Source organism: Xiphias gladius, chromosome 23 (genome assembly GCF_016859285.1).
Source record: "Xiphias gladius isolate SHS-SW01 ecotype Sanya breed wild chromosome 23, ASM1685928v1, whole genome shotgun sequence".
NCBI lineage: Eukaryota > Metazoa > Chordata > Actinopteri > Istiophoriformes > Xiphiidae > Xiphias > Xiphias gladius.
Window position 1 is genome coordinate 10773501 of NC_053422.1, and position 18013 is coordinate 10791513.

The 18013-nt window shown below is 40.3% G+C and overlaps 1 long non-coding RNA gene across 1 annotated transcript in view; it reads right to left on the bottom strand.

Moving 5' to 3' along the window:
- Window positions 1–5253, bottom strand: part of LOC120785190 — a 139485-nt gene extending 134232 nt beyond the window's left edge. The window contains exon 1 of the long non-coding RNA XR_005706570.1: window positions 4889–5253. This is a non-coding gene — a long non-coding RNA (uncharacterized LOC120785190). The remainder of the gene's footprint in view (window positions 1–4888) is intronic.
- Window positions 5254–18013: the final 12760 nt, after the last annotated feature.

Genomic DNA, 18013 nt, shown 5'->3' on the forward strand with positions numbered 1-18013 from the left:
ATTTTTTGACAGAGATGAGTTACAAAATGTGCAGAGTGGGGCTTTGGAGGCAGCCACTGGCTGCTTTTAAAAAGAAAGCAAAGAGCAATTGTCATCAGTGACACCACGCTGTGTGGCACTGATTCGTACTAAGAACAACCAAATTGTGTGAAGGACCATCAACAAGCAGACATTCAACATCATAGGCAGATAAAAAGTAACATCCTGTCCATCCTGAGGTCTCAGGCTTGTAGTAGCTGTGAGTCCTTTCTGTCTATCTCTAACTATTTTACAGTGGCCATCTACCATGAGAGCACCAGGGTATGATGCATCATCCAATCAGCTGAGAAAATCATTGTATGCATCTCGCCCTCCTTCCAGGCCAGTGTGACACCACGATTAAGAAATGCACTTAAATAAACATCTCTATCTCATCTCCATTCTGACCCCTCTCACACCAGCATGCACATTTTCCAAGCTCTCTCAACTGGAAAATGCGATAGAACTGCCAACAACAAAATTACAAATTTTTTTTTTTTTTTTTTTTTTTTAAACAGCCACCTCCCCAACAAACAAAGATCTAGGTCCCTCTGTCTCACCCACGATATGCTGATGCCTATTTTAACCAAGTACATAGGGTATGTACACTGATGTTAATTTGCACATCCTGTATGTCTCTACAGTTGGTTTAGAAAAGTACAGCTGTGCTAATAAGGCTAAGTGCACAGTAATGTACGTGGAGAGTAAGGTTCACTGTGCAGTGAATATGGTGTTAGGGTTATTCTCACACTCATACCATCTAATGTAATTGCAGTATGAGTATATGTAAAACACTTGTGAAAAGCCAGGAAAGCATCCCTCTGTTAACTGCTTGTGTACATGTACTTGGCATTAAACAGGTTTTATTCTGAGGTAAATTGAGTGGTTTAAGGGCTACAGCAGGGATAACAGAGTTGATGTGGAATTTGTGTCGGCCATTTACTTTAATCAAACACTATAAAAAATTTGGAAAATGCTTCCGTTCACTAAGAGCACCCCTGTTTGGGCTCTTGCTTGATTTCCGATTCAAGTCAATGGGAAAGTGGTAGAAGATGTTTAGACCCCACTGTACAAAACCTGGCAGAAAAAACATTGGTCCCAGGACGCCACCACTGATTTTTTTAACAGACGTCAAAGGCACTGCTGACGAGCACAGACCAACCTTACAAGGTCCCTGTCCCGCGGCTTACATTTCTCAGTAGCAGAACACAGAGAGTGTCTCCTTCAAAAGGTACAGGTGCTTATTTTGAGTTTTTTATAATACTACACGAATGAATATATCAACCATTCCCCGACTAATAATTCTCTTTTTGTAATAAATGTATGACGGGAAAACAAAACAAAATTAGATTTACTGTAGTTGGGCCTCAATGATGTTTCACTTCAGACCCATTTTTCCCCTTCCAGACAGCCAATTGCAGACTGCAGACATGAAAATTGGCCAAATGTGTCAATGCCACATCTGAACCACCTCTTCGTTTATACTTATCTCTTCTCTTTACAGCTCCTGCAGATGCAACAGCGAGCGGTGTGGTGTTGTAGGCAATAATGCAAGAGGTGAGAGGGCAAAGGCTCTCTGTGAGGCACCCACGGGGCTCAGAGGTGACTACACTTGAAGTGCTGCGTGCTTGAATGGGAAGTTGACCTAGACAAGACAGGAGCCTCTCTTTGCCTTATGGGAAGCAACAGTGGGGGCAAAGGGCGCCTCTGTCTGCCCACATCACATTACTTTCACCTAATGGCAAATTGTCACTATGGAGCACACCTCAGCCACAAAGAGATGTTTCAGGGACAGAGGCAAAAGCAACCTCTCCAAGGTTGGACAGTCATTGCCAAATGGGAGTTTTAAGTTGGTTCCAGTGGTCCCCAGGCAAAACAATATCATCTAATGTGATGTTTCTTTTTTCCCCTGTAAATAAAGGTGTGAAGAAAAGGTCTTAAGTGTTGTACTGTTGATTCCTTTAGGTGATGTCAAGTACACTACCTCTAAACTTGCTTATTTGGTTCAAATTTATATTATATATATTCATCATTTTATTTACAACAGCTGAATTGATAAGTCAGCATAATTACCATCCTCAGACAATGTTATATTGTTTTAAATTCTGTTTCATCACTGTACATGACCAAGCCTCATTTTACTTTTCAATTTGAGGCTTCAAAGATTATATTTATGGCAAAATAGTATTACCCTTATAATATATTAGTCATTTTATTTTATTTTATTTTATTATGCTTCAATCAAAGCTTGATACACATATAGCCAGAAAGGGGATCTCAATTTCAGCGCACTGTGTAAAGTAGCCATTTTAAAGTGTCCCTTCTTGAAATTGTTCTATTACATTTCATACTGGAGCTGTTTCGTATGGTCTTTCTCAGATTTCATACTAGTTGTTAGTAGCTGCCATCACTCATCATTCAAGTGATATTAAGTATGCATTGTCATACTGCCAGCATTTTTCAAGTCAAAATTTGCTTCCCATATATGTGACTGTCAATTTGTGGGGCAGTATTGCCTGCGTGCAAGGCTGGGGACATGAACAGTTAGATCTCAGATGTAAATTATTTATACAGAGGGGAGTCTGTGTCCAGAAAATTCATCTCAAACATCGGCTCAACTTCTGTTCAAGACTATTCTAAAGTATAAATTACAACACGATGGCTTAATACAGTGAGTGTACATTACGGTTTTTAAGTACACAGTATTTTTGCAGGTAAGTAACTTAATTAGGAAAAAAAAAATGCAGATCTGAGACCTCCCAGAGCTCTCCTGATCGCTCTGTGCCAAATGTCTCATCTCTCTCCACTGTACAGTTTGGTAAAACAAATTAAGTTCTTAGGGAGGGTAATTTACACTCCCCCTCTATAATAACAAGGTGTTGTAAGCATTTTCTCGGTATCTCTGAATCCCAATTCTACTGCAATGTAATTCGCACCAAGTCAAGCCCCCACAAATTTATAGTGGCCGGAACTCTCAAGCCATTTCCTTTCGACCAGATGAACTGTGCTCTAAATGAATAGTAACACTCCATTACAAAGTCATTCCCATTCTGCTGTTTTGTTTGTAATTAAGAGCTGTGACACGTACATTATGTTTGAGAAAAATCTGATTCAGCTTTAGTGCCGCCCCTGCAGATGCCAGTAAGGCCCTGCTTTTTGTTTGTAGCATAAGAACTGTGACAAAATACTTAGCAATCAACCTTTCACTTAAGAGTATTTCTAATAAGGCTGAATTTAGTGTGCTACACTCAGACTAGAAAATTCTTAATATTTTGAAATTTGACCACAGACAGTCACTGTAGCTGTTAACTTGTTTTTCCTCATCATTATTTGCTGGTTTTCTCATTGTCTTAACCAAGCTGTGATTGTAATATTTCAGCTGTCACTCAGAGAATCACTGTGTATAAGTCATGTACACAACAAACTGACTACACTCCAGTCTGCTGCTGACAGCTTGCTCTCAGTCAGATAAAACAGCTGTTCTTGACTCTGCTTTAATTGAAGTAAATGCCTACATCAACTTATCAGAGTATGAGAAAACAAAAATTGCATAGCTCTGATTAGCAATGTGAGTTTCCCACTGGTTTCCCTGGATAAGTCATCATCAAACTACAAAACAGTAGATATAAATTAAGCGTTAAGATACATTGATAATTCATGTTTAAATCCATAATGCCATAAAGCTAGATTCCTACAGTGCAGTGAGCAAAACCAATAGGGAAAATAAAGATTTGTGTTTTTTCGCAGAGCATTACGCACTCTTGTCAGAACTGGATTATTAAACTTGGTCAAAATGAAGAAAAGCGAGGAGGAGAATAGCTGCAGGTGCACCACAGATGTATTATGAGATGTCCTCAAACAACCGACTACATTTCTTTAAATTATTAGAGTTCTAACTTTCATTCCATTTGTCCTTTTCCCCTCAAAGCTCTCTTTCTCATACAATTTTGACATTCGTTTCAGCACTCCTACCTCAATTTATGTTGACCTAAGTATGGCCAGTTTATCAAAATGTTGGTATAATCCTCTTAAATATCGACTCAAGTATAATACACCTTTCCAATTTATGGTACACGTGTTGGTCTGCACCACTCACTCCTCTGGTCAGAAGAACTGGCTGTGTTGAGTCTGGTATTTGGTATTTGACGCCAAAAAAACGTACATAACAAGGTTACGGATAATTACATTAACACATAAGACACCATGGACTTCATTACTGCATTCTGTGGTTTTACATGCACCTGGCAGACTCAAAACAGCACAGGCTGCATAGAGTTTAAAGCTGAAACAATAAGTCGATACTCGGCATAATATTAATTACGAGATATTTTCATAATCCATTAATCATTTGTGTCATTTTTCAAGCATCAACTCAAAAATATTTTGTAGTTCCTGCCTTTCAAATGTGAGGATTTGCCCTTTTTCTTTGCACTAGCTCACAGCAAACTGAAACCTCACACCACTGAGAGTCAAAAGAGAAACAGTGAACCCACCTCGAACCTGTGTTAAGTTGCATAATTATCTGAATGCCTGCTGCAGCCCACCACCACTTCAGCACTAAGCAATGCTGCTCCAACTCAAAGCAACAAAGGTGACAGGCCGTCACAGAGCAATCACACTGACCACTTGGCACAACAACAGGCCGACGTGACAGTGCAAGCTGCGGCCTAGGAAAACAATGTCACATAGAGATGAATCCATGACAGACCTGATGTACATTAGGCATCAAAAGCAGTGCGACCAAGCCAAACGGACACCAGCCATGATAAACATTCAACAACCAGGCTCTAAATAATGCACGATAAACAAACATCTAACCAACAAACTGCGGTATGACACTGCACAGAGGAAAAATTGAATAAGGTCTTACCTTTAGAGGAGTTTCTTCCTTGTTCTTGTGTGGGCAAACCGATCCATCCAATCCTCAAATCTCATCGATCGCATCAGGTCGGGCTCCATAACCAGCAGTGACAGTCCAGAGTCTGTCGACTCTGGGCCAATGACAGCGATGTGCAGTCCAAGCCAAGTCTGCTGATGGCGATTAAATAAACAATTCTCCTGGTGCAGTTTGTCTGGGAGGCAGCGGTGCAGTAGGTGACTGTCTTCCTCCAGGGTCAGTGTCCTGCAGGTCTGTCAGCCCTCCTCTGTAAGTCTGCAGGGGCTAATGATAGCTCTTACTTGATATGCTCATTTATTGAATTAGGACCTGAATAAATACTGCAATCCCTTTTCTGATTTCCTGGCAGATGAGTCCCCCCCCAAACTCCCACCCTCTCTTGTGTACATGGACCTGCCGCTGGCCATATTCTTCTTGTTGTGACTGCGGGCCCTGCCGAGTCCCCTCTCATCTTTGCTTTATCTGCCCCACAAGAGCTGTCATTTACAAGCCCTGCCAAGCAAACACTGCTTTCGCTGCTGATGGCAGCCCCCGATGCTGGCGGAGGGACTAATGTGTCTGCTCCAGCGCCACCGCTATCTTCGCCTGCCGATGTCTGGCCGGGGCCGCTCCTGGCGGCGGGCCCGACTGATGAAGAGCACCTGTTGCTGGGGATCCCACCTCGGAGGCTGTCCCCGTCCCGCGGTGTTTGCGCGACTCACGCCAAGCTGCAATTGTTCATGCGACCCCCCGATGCGGACTAGGCCACTTATCGGGTTTTTTTTTGGTTTTTTTTGGGCGATAGCTAAACGGGTGAACTTCAGACAGGTGAACTTCTTAGCACAAATCCAGAAATGATTTACATCATTGTCGGGCGTCAAAAAAAAAAACAAAACAAACAAACACAACAGCAAATTTCATTAGTCAATACAAGCCCTTTAAAATCCAACAGGGCGCATGATTTCTTCTTCGCTCACCAACTGGACAGCCGCTTGTCCGCATCGGTGCTCAGTGCTGCACAGTGGTCGGAGGCGGTATAGCAGCAACTGTCTGTTACCAATGGTGCGTGCAGTGTCCGCCTTAGCGACCATTTTCAACATGCAAACAGACCGGGCGGCAACAAGGGGCATTGCAGAGACAGCCCCCCCCCCACAGTGTTTCATATGTGGCATAAAAAAATTAATTAATATAAATAAGAATCATAAGAAGATGATCAAAAGTAAAACATCATAAAAAAAACAAAAACAATAACGAGTAAACTTTAAGGCAGTTGTTATGGAGAAAGAAATAGAAAGAAATAAAATTATTTATGTCAGTCCAAAACGTAAATGCCAAAGGGCTTTCCCAAAGCAAATGCACCACTGTCTCTGGTTCTATTCTACAACATAGGCCTTTACCATCAGTGTCAGCAAATTACTGTCAAAATGTATAAATACAATGAGTTTATATGTTTTAGCACTGAGTTCATTGATAAAAGACGTGTTGTACTAGTTTACATTATACTGAGAGGTGTATCGATTTTTTTTTTTTTTTGTCCTTTCCATTTACATACATGAGGGGGGCAGAATATTCAAAACACCTCTGAATCCAATGCAGTCAAGCACAAGACCACCACCACTAACTATGAACTCACTGCTAAAACATTTAATTGAATCAACAGCTTTTTTTCTTTTACTTTTTGACAGTGTTCAAAAACATTACAGACATCATAAAAGTAGACTTCATGGCAGAACAGTCATATCTGAAGTCTACCTAATAAGTGTACATACAGTGTTGTTAATATTCTCAACTTAATGATTATCTACCGCTGCAATGGATAGAAGAATTTCAGTACCTCGTCATTTTAACAAAGATTATACAACAATTATGTTGTTTGCAGTCAGTAAATACAACTCTCGTGAGGCTCTGACAGCGTCCCACTGGATAAGGCTCATGGGATATGTTTACAGTTGACTGAAGATTTACAGTTGGATTACACAAGGCTTACAATCTGATTTACATTTGGCTGTCATTACTCGTGTTGCCTAGGTACTGTTCATGGTTATTACACTGAATTCCTTTGCTCTTTACAAACCTTGAGCCAGGTGTAAACCCAGGAGCGGGTCACATTACTGTTTACTAGTGTATCATGGAAACCAGAATTTTCTCATTTGGCTCTCTGCTCAGTTTCACCAGGTGCATGCCATATTTTTGCAAATAAGGAATCCTGTTTGAATTTTGGTTTCTGGACTGCTTTTGTACATATTCATGTCTCACTTTCCTTCCTTATGTCTTTTCACTTTGTCTATAGCATCCAAAGTTATAAAATACTTTAGGGGGCTGAGCTGGAAAGATCCCCTTTGAAAATAAGACTGTGATGGTTCTTACCTAGGAAAGAGTTTTGCCTCATGGGAAAAGCTTTTTCTGAGGTGTTCAAAGAGACACAAGATAAAGCTATCATTAGCATCTCCTTGGTATGAGCTGTGACCAAGGATACTGTGAATCTGAAAACAACACTTCCTGTGACATTCCACTGTTTGATTCTCTGCAGTAACCTTGGCAATTGCCTCAATCACAGGGAATTAATTCCAGTCATGCCAGCCCCCCCCTCTCTCTTGAGTTGTATCGGGCCCATGCATCGCACTACTGGCCCTGATTCACCCTGAATACCAGCCAAGCCCAACGATTTTCAGGTCCCCAGGCCCCTATTGGTATCTGTCTGCCTCCACACTCAAAATGGGCCAGCCTTTTGTCTGCACACATTTTTAGCTCCCCCAGACTGTGGCAGAGTGTGTCCCTTTTTATTTCCGTACTCACAGATGATGTCGAGGTTCAGAGGTTTTCATTGCTGAACGATGTTCAGCCCCTATATGTTGTAGTCGAGAATTGTAAGACTGTACATTTCAGCCTTAATTACTATCAGGTAATTCATATGACCGAAATATTCACATGACCGAAACATTTTTACAAGTTTTTATTGTATGTAGCGTGTAGCGGAGACGTATTGCTGCACAAGCATTTGGCATGCAATTTGATTTTTAAACTCAAAGGCCAAAACATTTGTCGCCGTCATTACAATAACATAATAAAAATATGTTCCTGTCCAATACGTTATATATGTTCCTCATGACATTTGGGCCAGCATTGGTTAAGAAAAATAAGGAAAAGTTATGACAGTATAGAGAAACTTGTTGTAATGGGGTCACATGAGAGATTGTCCTGTAAAACTAGTAGTGATTTTACAGCAGCTGTGTATTTATGGATAAATATACATTCCATAAGGCCATGAGGCCCTTTTCTAAGAGGCCTGGGCAATGATAATTGTTCTCGGTCTCAATTCAGAGTTCAGTGGGCAAAACAGCAGTTACTCACTTCCATTATGTCGAGTACAGCCAAACAACTAAGCCTACCTATTCAAAGGACCGTGTAGTTGTGCCATCCAAAATTAGGGCTGCTGTGATGCCAGGCAGGTGGCCTTATTTCCACTGCCTCAGCTTTGTAATGCACAATTAATGAACCATCTCACTTTAGACAAGGCCTTTTAAAAACGGAGGTACTTTTAAGAGGACTGTTTTTTGGAGTCTTTTTTCATGCCAGACCGGCCACCTAGAGGATGAAATTTTATAGATTTTCTGTTTTGGGGCTGCTGAAAAATGGCATCTTTATTGGAAGCCATATTCCAACCTCTTACAATGCTCTGTTGGGAAGGTTTTGATGAATCATAATTGACTCTTGGTCACCTGGCGGTCACCTCACAGCAAGAGGGTCATGGATTCAAACTCAAATCGACCAGCTAAGTTCTCTCCATGTCTGCATGGGGTTCCAACAGTCCAAAGGCTAGAGAATGCAGGTGACGTAAACTGGTGACTACAAAATTATCTTTAGTCAGGAATGTGAGTGTGCGGTTGTCTGTCTGCAACCCTGTCTCCTAGAAATTACTTTTATATACAACTAAATTGCCGCAGCGAATACATTTTTTAGGAAACGTAATCACTGGCTGGATTAGGCTCAGGCGAAAAAGGTTTTTTATGAATGAATGAAAGAAGCAATACATATAGCAATGGCAGCAGATTCGCAGGAAAGTGGTTGGGGTGGATGGCTGGTGTACAACGCGCACAACTGTTATGCCACAGATCCACAGTCTGGTCTTGGGTTAGGCTTTAGGCAACAAAAGCACTGTGGTTAAGTTTAGTGAAAGATCATGGTTTTGGTTAAATGTAAATAAACACATTTTCTGAAGTCACTCTGAACTTTTTTCTGTATTAAGACGGACCAAAAATATTTAAAAAGTGCTTTGAGTTTCTAAACATAACCATAAAAGAGTTTAATAACACTGTAGTCACTAGAAGTGTATATTATATACAGCAAGATTAGATATCTTGGCGGACACAAACAACACATATGTTGTGTGTAAACATTTTAATGATACGTTCACTATCAACATATTTGCAACTTGCCAAATAGCTTAGTTAACATCTTATCCTCCTCATGTTAATAGAAAGCATAATCTGGTCAAATCCGGTGGAAATTACATTTCCTACAAAAACGTATTTGCTGTTGCAGTTAATTTCTAGGAGACAGGGCTGCTGTTTGTCTATGTTAGCCCTGTGATATGTTGGTGACCCCTCCAGGACATACACTGTCTCTTGCCCAAACTGCGCTGGATTAGGCTCCAGCACTCATGACCCTGAACAAGGGCGGTTCAGCGTATGGATGGATTGATAATTGACAACTGAATAGAATAATGCGTGTTTGTAACATATAGGCTCTAGATATTGCTTAAATGGACATTTGGTTTATGGGTTTTAGCTCTTGAATTTTTCCGATTATAGTCCATTATTGGTGGGTATTTTATCTGCGAAAAGATGCGTAATGTATATCCTGTATTGATTTTTGTCAGGGGAAATGATGTGTGTATGCTCATGTAGAGGAATGGTGACTGTGCGGAGGTGGGGGTTGAGTCTACGGTGTCTTGGACCAAAGGCATCTGTCTGTAAGTGGCTGTAATTGGCTGCAGTGTGGCGTTATCTCATTAATATGGAGCCCAGGGGAAGGAGACAGCCAACTTCCTCCTTCTGTGTTTGGTTGTTTGACTATATCTCCATTGATGCTAAACGCAGTGCTCCCGGGGCACCCCGTGCCTGTTGCCTGCTTCGTTAAAACCAAGAAAATGAATATTAATGTTATACAGACTGGAAGCTGCAGTAGCAGAAGGGGGTTGTCAGTCTAAAGGCTGTTATCAACGATTTCTGGGTGTACTTAATAGGGTCTATTCGGGAGGGTCCGATCCTGCTGGAAGGCATGCTCTGTCAACATGCAAAGTGCTGTTGACACCTTATTTCCCGGTCTACAGGGGGTCATGGCACACTGTGCCCCTCATAAATTGCACAGTGGGCACATAGGTAGCTCACCTGAATATGCTCGTGCCATATATCAAGGCTGAGGCCTTACTGCAGCAGCCTGGGTTCAGATCCTGCCCGGGCCCTCCTGCTTCCCCCTGTGTTTCCTGTCGCTGTCAAAAATTTTAACAAGGCTGAAAGGCCTTGAAAAAAAAAAATCTTAAAAATAAAAAAAAGAAAGGATGTGGAAAAAATATTCAACAATGAATCATTTGTAAATAAAGTACATACTTAAACATGCTAGGTACAGTTACATGTCTTAATTCTGAGTGGCCACATACACAATACGAGAAATTTTGAGAGTGTAAATATATATTTATGGAACCCACTGGTGCAGAGTGAAGTAAATTGACAAAACCGTGTCTGAATGGGCAGTTGGAGTAGCTGTGCTCCTCCAACCTTGAACTTAGGAAGGCAGTAAAAATGCCTATAACTACCACAGACACATTTATGTCAGCTACCACTGCTTGTTTTCAATTTACTTGACACTAGTAACACCAGCAGCTGAAGTGTCAATTCCTCCATAGATATTAGTAAACGGCCACAGACAGCAGCATTGTGTAACCTCTCTCCAGCTGTTGAACTTGCTAAAGGACACGGATTAGATCAGAAATCTGAGAATCTCTCGAAAGACTTTTGAGTCTTTATGATTTATTAGCACGTGTTTGGAAAAGAGTCTATGGAAGTCTCAAAACTACATAATAAATTATTCTTCTTGTTCAAGGCTAATGATAAACTAAAATATATGTATATGATCTGTCCATATGTATATGGACAGATCATATACATATATTTTTACTGGGTAGTCATACGTTCGGGGTAGAAGTCAGGTGGATCATTCGGACAGTGGTAGAATAGAAGAAAAATAAATGTTGAATAAAGTATTGTTACATAATCTACTATAAACACCTCATTAAGGTTGAGTGAAGAGACTGACTCCAAACTCCTAATGTGCCAGCCCCTCCACTAGACTGCTATCTGTTAGCAATGAGCTGATGAATTATTAATTATTGAATACATAGAATTCTCACTAGGGAGCTACTCTGTATCCTCAGAGCAGACAACCGCAGAGGGACATTCAAGGTCAAATGAAATAGGTTTCTTTGCCAACTATGTAAGGATAAAGACACTGGAAAATACCTATAATTGGTTTAAAACACTGCAATGTGGAAAGCTCTCCACTAGCCCTGCGGTCATATCGGCTCTTTCTCCAGTTGAATTTCAGCAGCATTATTAAAACTTCAATTAACCATCAGGGGTCCATCTTCCGGCTCACCTTCCTAATCTCGCTTGATGGAAGCAGTTACAGAATCAGCAGAGCCAATTATACGGCTCCCGCCTTAGTAGTGAGTGAGAGTATCATATACTTGTAGTTATAACAGTGATACCCTTTCACTGTCAGACAAAGTGTGTGAGGCTGCATCATGTAGTGTCACACTATCGTAACCCTGTTTCTCTTTAGCTTCCTCAATAATTTGCTGCTCTATACACAATGTAGACCTGATGTCACATCGTTTAATAGGATCTGACCCCTGATGGTTAAATTATTTAAGTACTTTGAAGAGAGAAACCCAACAAGCCTCCCTAATTGATACACCCACACACAAACACATCGCCGTGAAAGGGTGTGTAGATCCCTGGCATTGCAGAGGCCTATTGGGCTCGCTGCCATTCTTCTCCCAGCATATTGGAGGTTTTTAATGAGCGACCACTCTGTCTCTCCAACATTGTTCATCATTGCTATCCACAGCTGGGCTGTAGGGTCTGAAATACCTTCTGTTTCCTCAGTAAATGAGACAAACTGTCGTAAAAGATTTTCTTTCTGTACCAAATCATGTCGAAGTTATAAGTTTCCTTATAGTTCACTTTACTGATGACTTACACCAATAACAACAGTTTGTTACTTTGCATGAATGTTTTGTCAAATTAGCCTAACAAATTATATTTGTGAAAAGAGTATATTTTCTGTCGGAATTTTTTTTATGGCTGATTGATGAAATGCATTCATCAAAATAATTTTCGATTTTTGAATTTTAATACTTGACGTGAATTCTACGTTGTCACAACCATCAAACAATTGTGTGTCTTCCATACGAGACCAATCGAGAACTTACCAATCTGAACATGCAAGGTTCTGGGGAGCTAAATACTAGTTACATTTGCTGCTTTTTGAATAGATTTCTTATTTTGCAATGAGAAGCAATTGCAGTTTTGCAAAAGTGGTCCCCTTGTCTAAGTTGGCACCCGTGTAGAAGCCTAAATGTGCTGAGTAAAACAATCATCTCAACAATAACATGGCAATTTTTTTCGCCTCAGACATCACACAGTAATTTTATTTCACCTTTTTTCCTCCTGGGGTAGTGACCGAAGAGAAAAAGTGAGCAGAATGCTATTTGTGCGCTCCATGGTGTGTGGGTAATAACATAACAGCATCATTGCTGCACTTTCTAGAAAATAATCTTTAAGTCTTTAAAGGGAAAATTGCTCACAAATATCATACCTCAGCTGTTATCTAGTGTACACATTGTTGTTTGGGTGTTGTGATGGCTGTCATGGCTTCCATCTCTTGTCTGGTTTTAGCAAAAAGAGTGTCAGGTGAATTTTTAAAGGGCATTTCATGGACCACAGGTTTGTTGTCTCCTTTAGTACAGACAGTTTGGGTGAGGACAATGTACACAATCAAAATTAAACAATGAATAAAAAAAAATAAATCTTATAATGTGTCACTGTGCTGCTGTAGTCAGTTAGAGGACGATTTATATCCATCAGACTTAACTTATTCATTTATACTGTACCTGTGTACAGTCACACTTTATATCCAATTGAGAAAGTCTTTTAACTCTTTAATGTAAAGTATAACAGTTTTTGACCTGGGCCCTTTTTCCTACTTATCTACTACCATAATCAATTTTGACCCAAATCTCATCAGCTGCTTCACTAGAGAGCGACTTGTGGCCTCCTTGCCAGTTCATGCAGCTCCCCAGTACACTCCTGTAAGGGCCAAGTCCTGTAACATTTCTATGCTTATTCTTCAGCGGCCACCTCCTGCTGTCTGTTTACACATGCCGCCGTGTAAATTTGAACTAAATAAATAGCTGAAATTGTCACCTCATCGATAAAATGAAAGTGTTCTCATCAGGGTGAGAGTATCAGCATGTCGGTGTGATGGACGTAACACCACTTCTATAAACTGCTTCACAGGATGTTACAATGTGCAAGCGCTCACCTGTAAGCCATTCATCTATTAACTGAAATGAGAAGCCGCGATGCTGTTGATAAACTGTATGGATAAAACTAAACCAATCTATGATCATGAGAAAACAATAATAATGCATTTTATAATAATGCATGGTTTGTATAACGTTAAAAGCTGTATGTATGCTAATAACAGCTACCAGTGATTTACATTACATTACATACGGTGCTAAAGGCTGCAGGCCGATTAAGGCAGAATCCAGAGGCCTGACACTTCACTAAAAGATACTTTTCATTCATTTTTATCACGGATAATGGTAATGTTTTTGTTTTAGTCAATTAATCTTAATCTTTTGAATGGAATCACCTCCTGCCAATACATGCACGGAAAAGTGGAGGGGGTCTCGCAGCTGTCACTTTGTCAAGCAAGGTAAGGGTGATTTAATGCTCCCTCCATATGCTTAATCATGTAAAACACACAAACATGGTGGTGATTTGTTGGCTGCCAGTCTTCCCCACTTCCTGGGTGAGCCAGTGGATTGATCAAGCCAGCTGGATGTTCCAGCTCCATTTTCACTTTAAAGCCATTAATCCAGGCCTGTCTTTGTGCTTTTGCTTTGTTGTTATTAGATGGGGAAAAAATCCCAACCTGTTTCATTTGCTGGCAGTTCCAAAACACTATATATTTCTGTCATTTTCACAGAATGCTGGATGTTGCTCTGGTAGTGTCAAATTGAGCCCACACATGCTTGGTCCTTGCCTGTAAACATTTTAATGAGGTGTATACATAATCATTATGAATCCTCTCTTCATCTAGATACCTATTCCTTACATAATAAAATAGTAAAAGTGAAATGCAAGAAACAATAAACATCTGAAATTCAACTTATCAAGATGCAACCCACATTCAACTTAACTTCAACTTTAACTTCAAACTCTGCGGTGAAGTCGCATCCCAAAGTGCACCTCAATAGTATGATATAGACAAAATGTGATTCCTCTGCACTTGTCCATTGGCCCAACATGCACGAGGAACAAAAAAGGGTCATATTGGCTTTCATCTATTATTCCGCATGTACAGAAATGTATGTATTTTTATGCCTTTTCTATGTTCTCAGATCAAATCAAATCACATTAAACCAAACTAGTCAAGATGATGAATAAACCTACATAAATATAGTTATATAGTTTTATATTCTAGATTCATGCCAAGTGTGAATATGAATGAGTTATGCACTCAAACTCTATTGTTGTCCATTTATGTGAAGTAGTGTGAAGATCCAGGTTCAAGAGCGAGGTATATGATAAACATAGTATTTAGAGTTAGAGTATGGTCCCATGGTTGAATCTCTCTTCTCTCTCTATCCATCTCTCTCTATTCCCATCTCCATGCATAGATAAATAAAATACTGGATAATATGGAAAGAGATGGACAAATTATTCTGTGCAGTTAATTGACGAAGATGCAATTTTTAAAAGGAAAAACATCCACTGTAGCTATGAAAGTTTCAGAGGCTGCATGCATGTTTATATTCATGGGAAAAACACTTTCTATACTTACCAGCAAAGTGATAAGCTCTGAGGATGGATCGAAAGTAATGTACTGGCTGCTATTACTGACATGGTCTAAATACTACATATGTAAGGGTTATGCATGCACATCTGTATACCACAAGTAATTGTCGACACCTTATCCAAGGCTAATCTATTGATGTTGACTACAAATGGAATATTTGTGGATGTTAAATCCAAGGGTTGAGAAGGTTAAACTTTTCTGGTGTGTTGAGTCGAACCAATATCAAACAAATGAAATGTCAAAGTTGGTACCCCTGAACAAATGAAATGTCAGGGAACAATGCCTTAGCCCAGGCCCTCCCTTACCTGGCTTATCATCTCCAGGCAGTCATATTTGTAGTCAGACATAAGAGGACAGGCTAAACAGGCTTTCTTTCACTGAGCTGCCGTATTAGCACCCTATTATTTGAACTTCTTAATGGAAAGTGCTAGGGGTCCCTTCAACCCACCACAGAAAGTTAAGGTCACAAAGTAATTGTCTGGTACTTCTCTCCGTTCTTTGGCGCCTGACTCTGCTTACTCCTATTTCCTCTGCCTGGCTCAGAGCCTCAATTCCTCCCAGTGTGGACATTCTCCCATGCACCAACTCTGACTATCAAAACAACAGTCATTAGGTAAATTTGCTTTGGTGCAGGATTAGGTTAATTATCATGGAATTATCACTTCATTAAAGCAGGCAGTGATAAATTATCTCTGATGAAACAAATGCGAAATGAGGAAATAATGATCAGGCCAAAGAAAAGAAAAAAGGAAAAAAAAACTAAGAGACTACTCGTCAAAAGAAATCAAGTCATTGTGTTCCAGAGACCTGGTCCCTGAGAGGCAGTGCAGCACAGTGCAACATGACGGATCAAGTTGGTTTCCACAGAGTTGTGTGAGGATCACCCACCCCTTCCCAAGTTTCCTCCCCAGGCCTCAGCAGAGCCCGTGCTCTTCCTTGCAAATTGCAAGTATCATTAATCATGCCAAATACCAATTTTAATGAATGCCCGCATCAGCCCAATAACGCTCTTTGTTTCTGGGCAAAGACTGTGGTGCTGCAGAAGGACCAGAGTGAGATTGTTATGACTATAATGCTGTGTTTTTGTTTTTTTTCATTCAGTAGTATTTTGATGGTCACAAGCTTTGCTCTGTTGACCGAACTGCAACCATGGTAAAATGAACAGAATCCAAATGACACTGACCAACCAGGTTCATATTGTGTAATTGCTTCCAACAGAAATAATTAAAATCCCAATGGCTTAGTTGTAACCGTTGTTCACTTGTGGGGGCAGTGGTAGAAAGAAATCTGGCAAATTTGCACTGATAGATATTTATAAGCCAGTGTGCTCTGTCCTAACATTGAATTAATCACTGAGTCATCCTTGTTTTCCACATTGCAAGAGAGGACTAGGAAACATACAGGCAAAGCATTGGTACTGCAATTTTAACGGCCTCTTTCTTGCTTGATTTAAGAAAAGTATTGGCATCTTACAAATTGTTCTGTTACACCATTAGCTCTTCTCCCACGATCTTTTAAAGGTGCTAGAAGAGTGACACAAAGTCCTTAAGGTGATCATATATTCTTTTTGTAGTCTTTATTGCTTTTGTTTTTTTTTTATCCCAACAATGATCTACATGACTGCAGGACAAGGACACTGGTCTCTGCTTGATTTATTATCATTAGAATAATCATATTACTATGGCAACATTATGCAGTAGCAGGAGTCCTGCCAAGCAATGGAAAGATTTCCATTGTTTAGCAATATCCAATATCCAAAGTGCAGTATGTAAGAAATAGAGTGTTCCTATTAAGGTTCATCCACTGGTTGGGAGAGAATACTGTAGGAGATTCATGAGTGAAAATATTGCCTTAAATCAGTTATGATCTTTTATCTCCCGCATAATTTATTTATACATTCATGCTTTGTTTTGTGGCTAAAACAACTGTTTTTCCGTTTGAGATGCAGCAAGTTTGGTGATCTATTTGTTGCTTATTCTTGAGGCCTTAGGCTGTAATCTGTGAAGTCATGTTGACTGACGGATTGTTGCTCTACAAACTGACAAAGCTTTTGTCTGAATGGAGCGTATCAGTTTGGTGATATGAGGAGGGAAGAACAATTCCTGTCTCTTCTTGCCTCGATAACTGTCTCCAAATGCGCTGAAAAATCATTAGTAGCATCCCGGTGTCATGCAAAAGGCAACAAATTTGTTTCTGAGAAAAGACACAAGACCTTTTGTGAGCACACATTACAATCAGTAACTATGTTCGTTTCCTAATTATTAATAAAAAAACAAAAAAACAACAACATTGAAACCAAATGACTGTCAGTAATTGTCATACTATGTTCTAACCTGTGGGTCTGTGTCCGAAAAAGAATCTTGGCAATGAACAATTTTGGCCTATCCTCATTGCTGTTACCAATAACCTTCCCTTTTCCATTGCTATTGCCTGCTATACAGTCTGCTGATCTGGGGACTTGATGAACTGCACCACTGAAGCTGTAATACGGACAATCCCTTAAGGACCCCCTCATAATGGTGGCACGCTGTTCCATAAAAATGCTAGTTTGCTTTGGAAATTGAGGCAGGGGTTCATTAGAAGCTCTCCTGTTGAATTTGAGAATGAGCTCCCAAGTGAGTCAGGGAGAGAGACCAAAAGAATCACCAGAGACGGGAGGGGGGGGGGTCCATGGTAGGTTTTACCCTCGCTCCCTCTCCTGCATTGTTGGTGGTACCAGCCTGGCCTTCCATCGTTGAAACGAGAAAACCTCACACCAGGCTACTTATTCTTCATGAAGTCACATTAAACAAAGACGTACTCTCCAGGGTTTTCTGTGACTTCTAAAAGCATTACATTGCTAGACTGAGCTGCATTGGCTAGGTGAGTCAGAATAGAGCTCTCCAAAGAGGTAAAAAGACTTTTACACATCAATTGGAATTCAATGAAGCTAGCACATTTAAAATAAACCACTGTTGACATTAACAATAG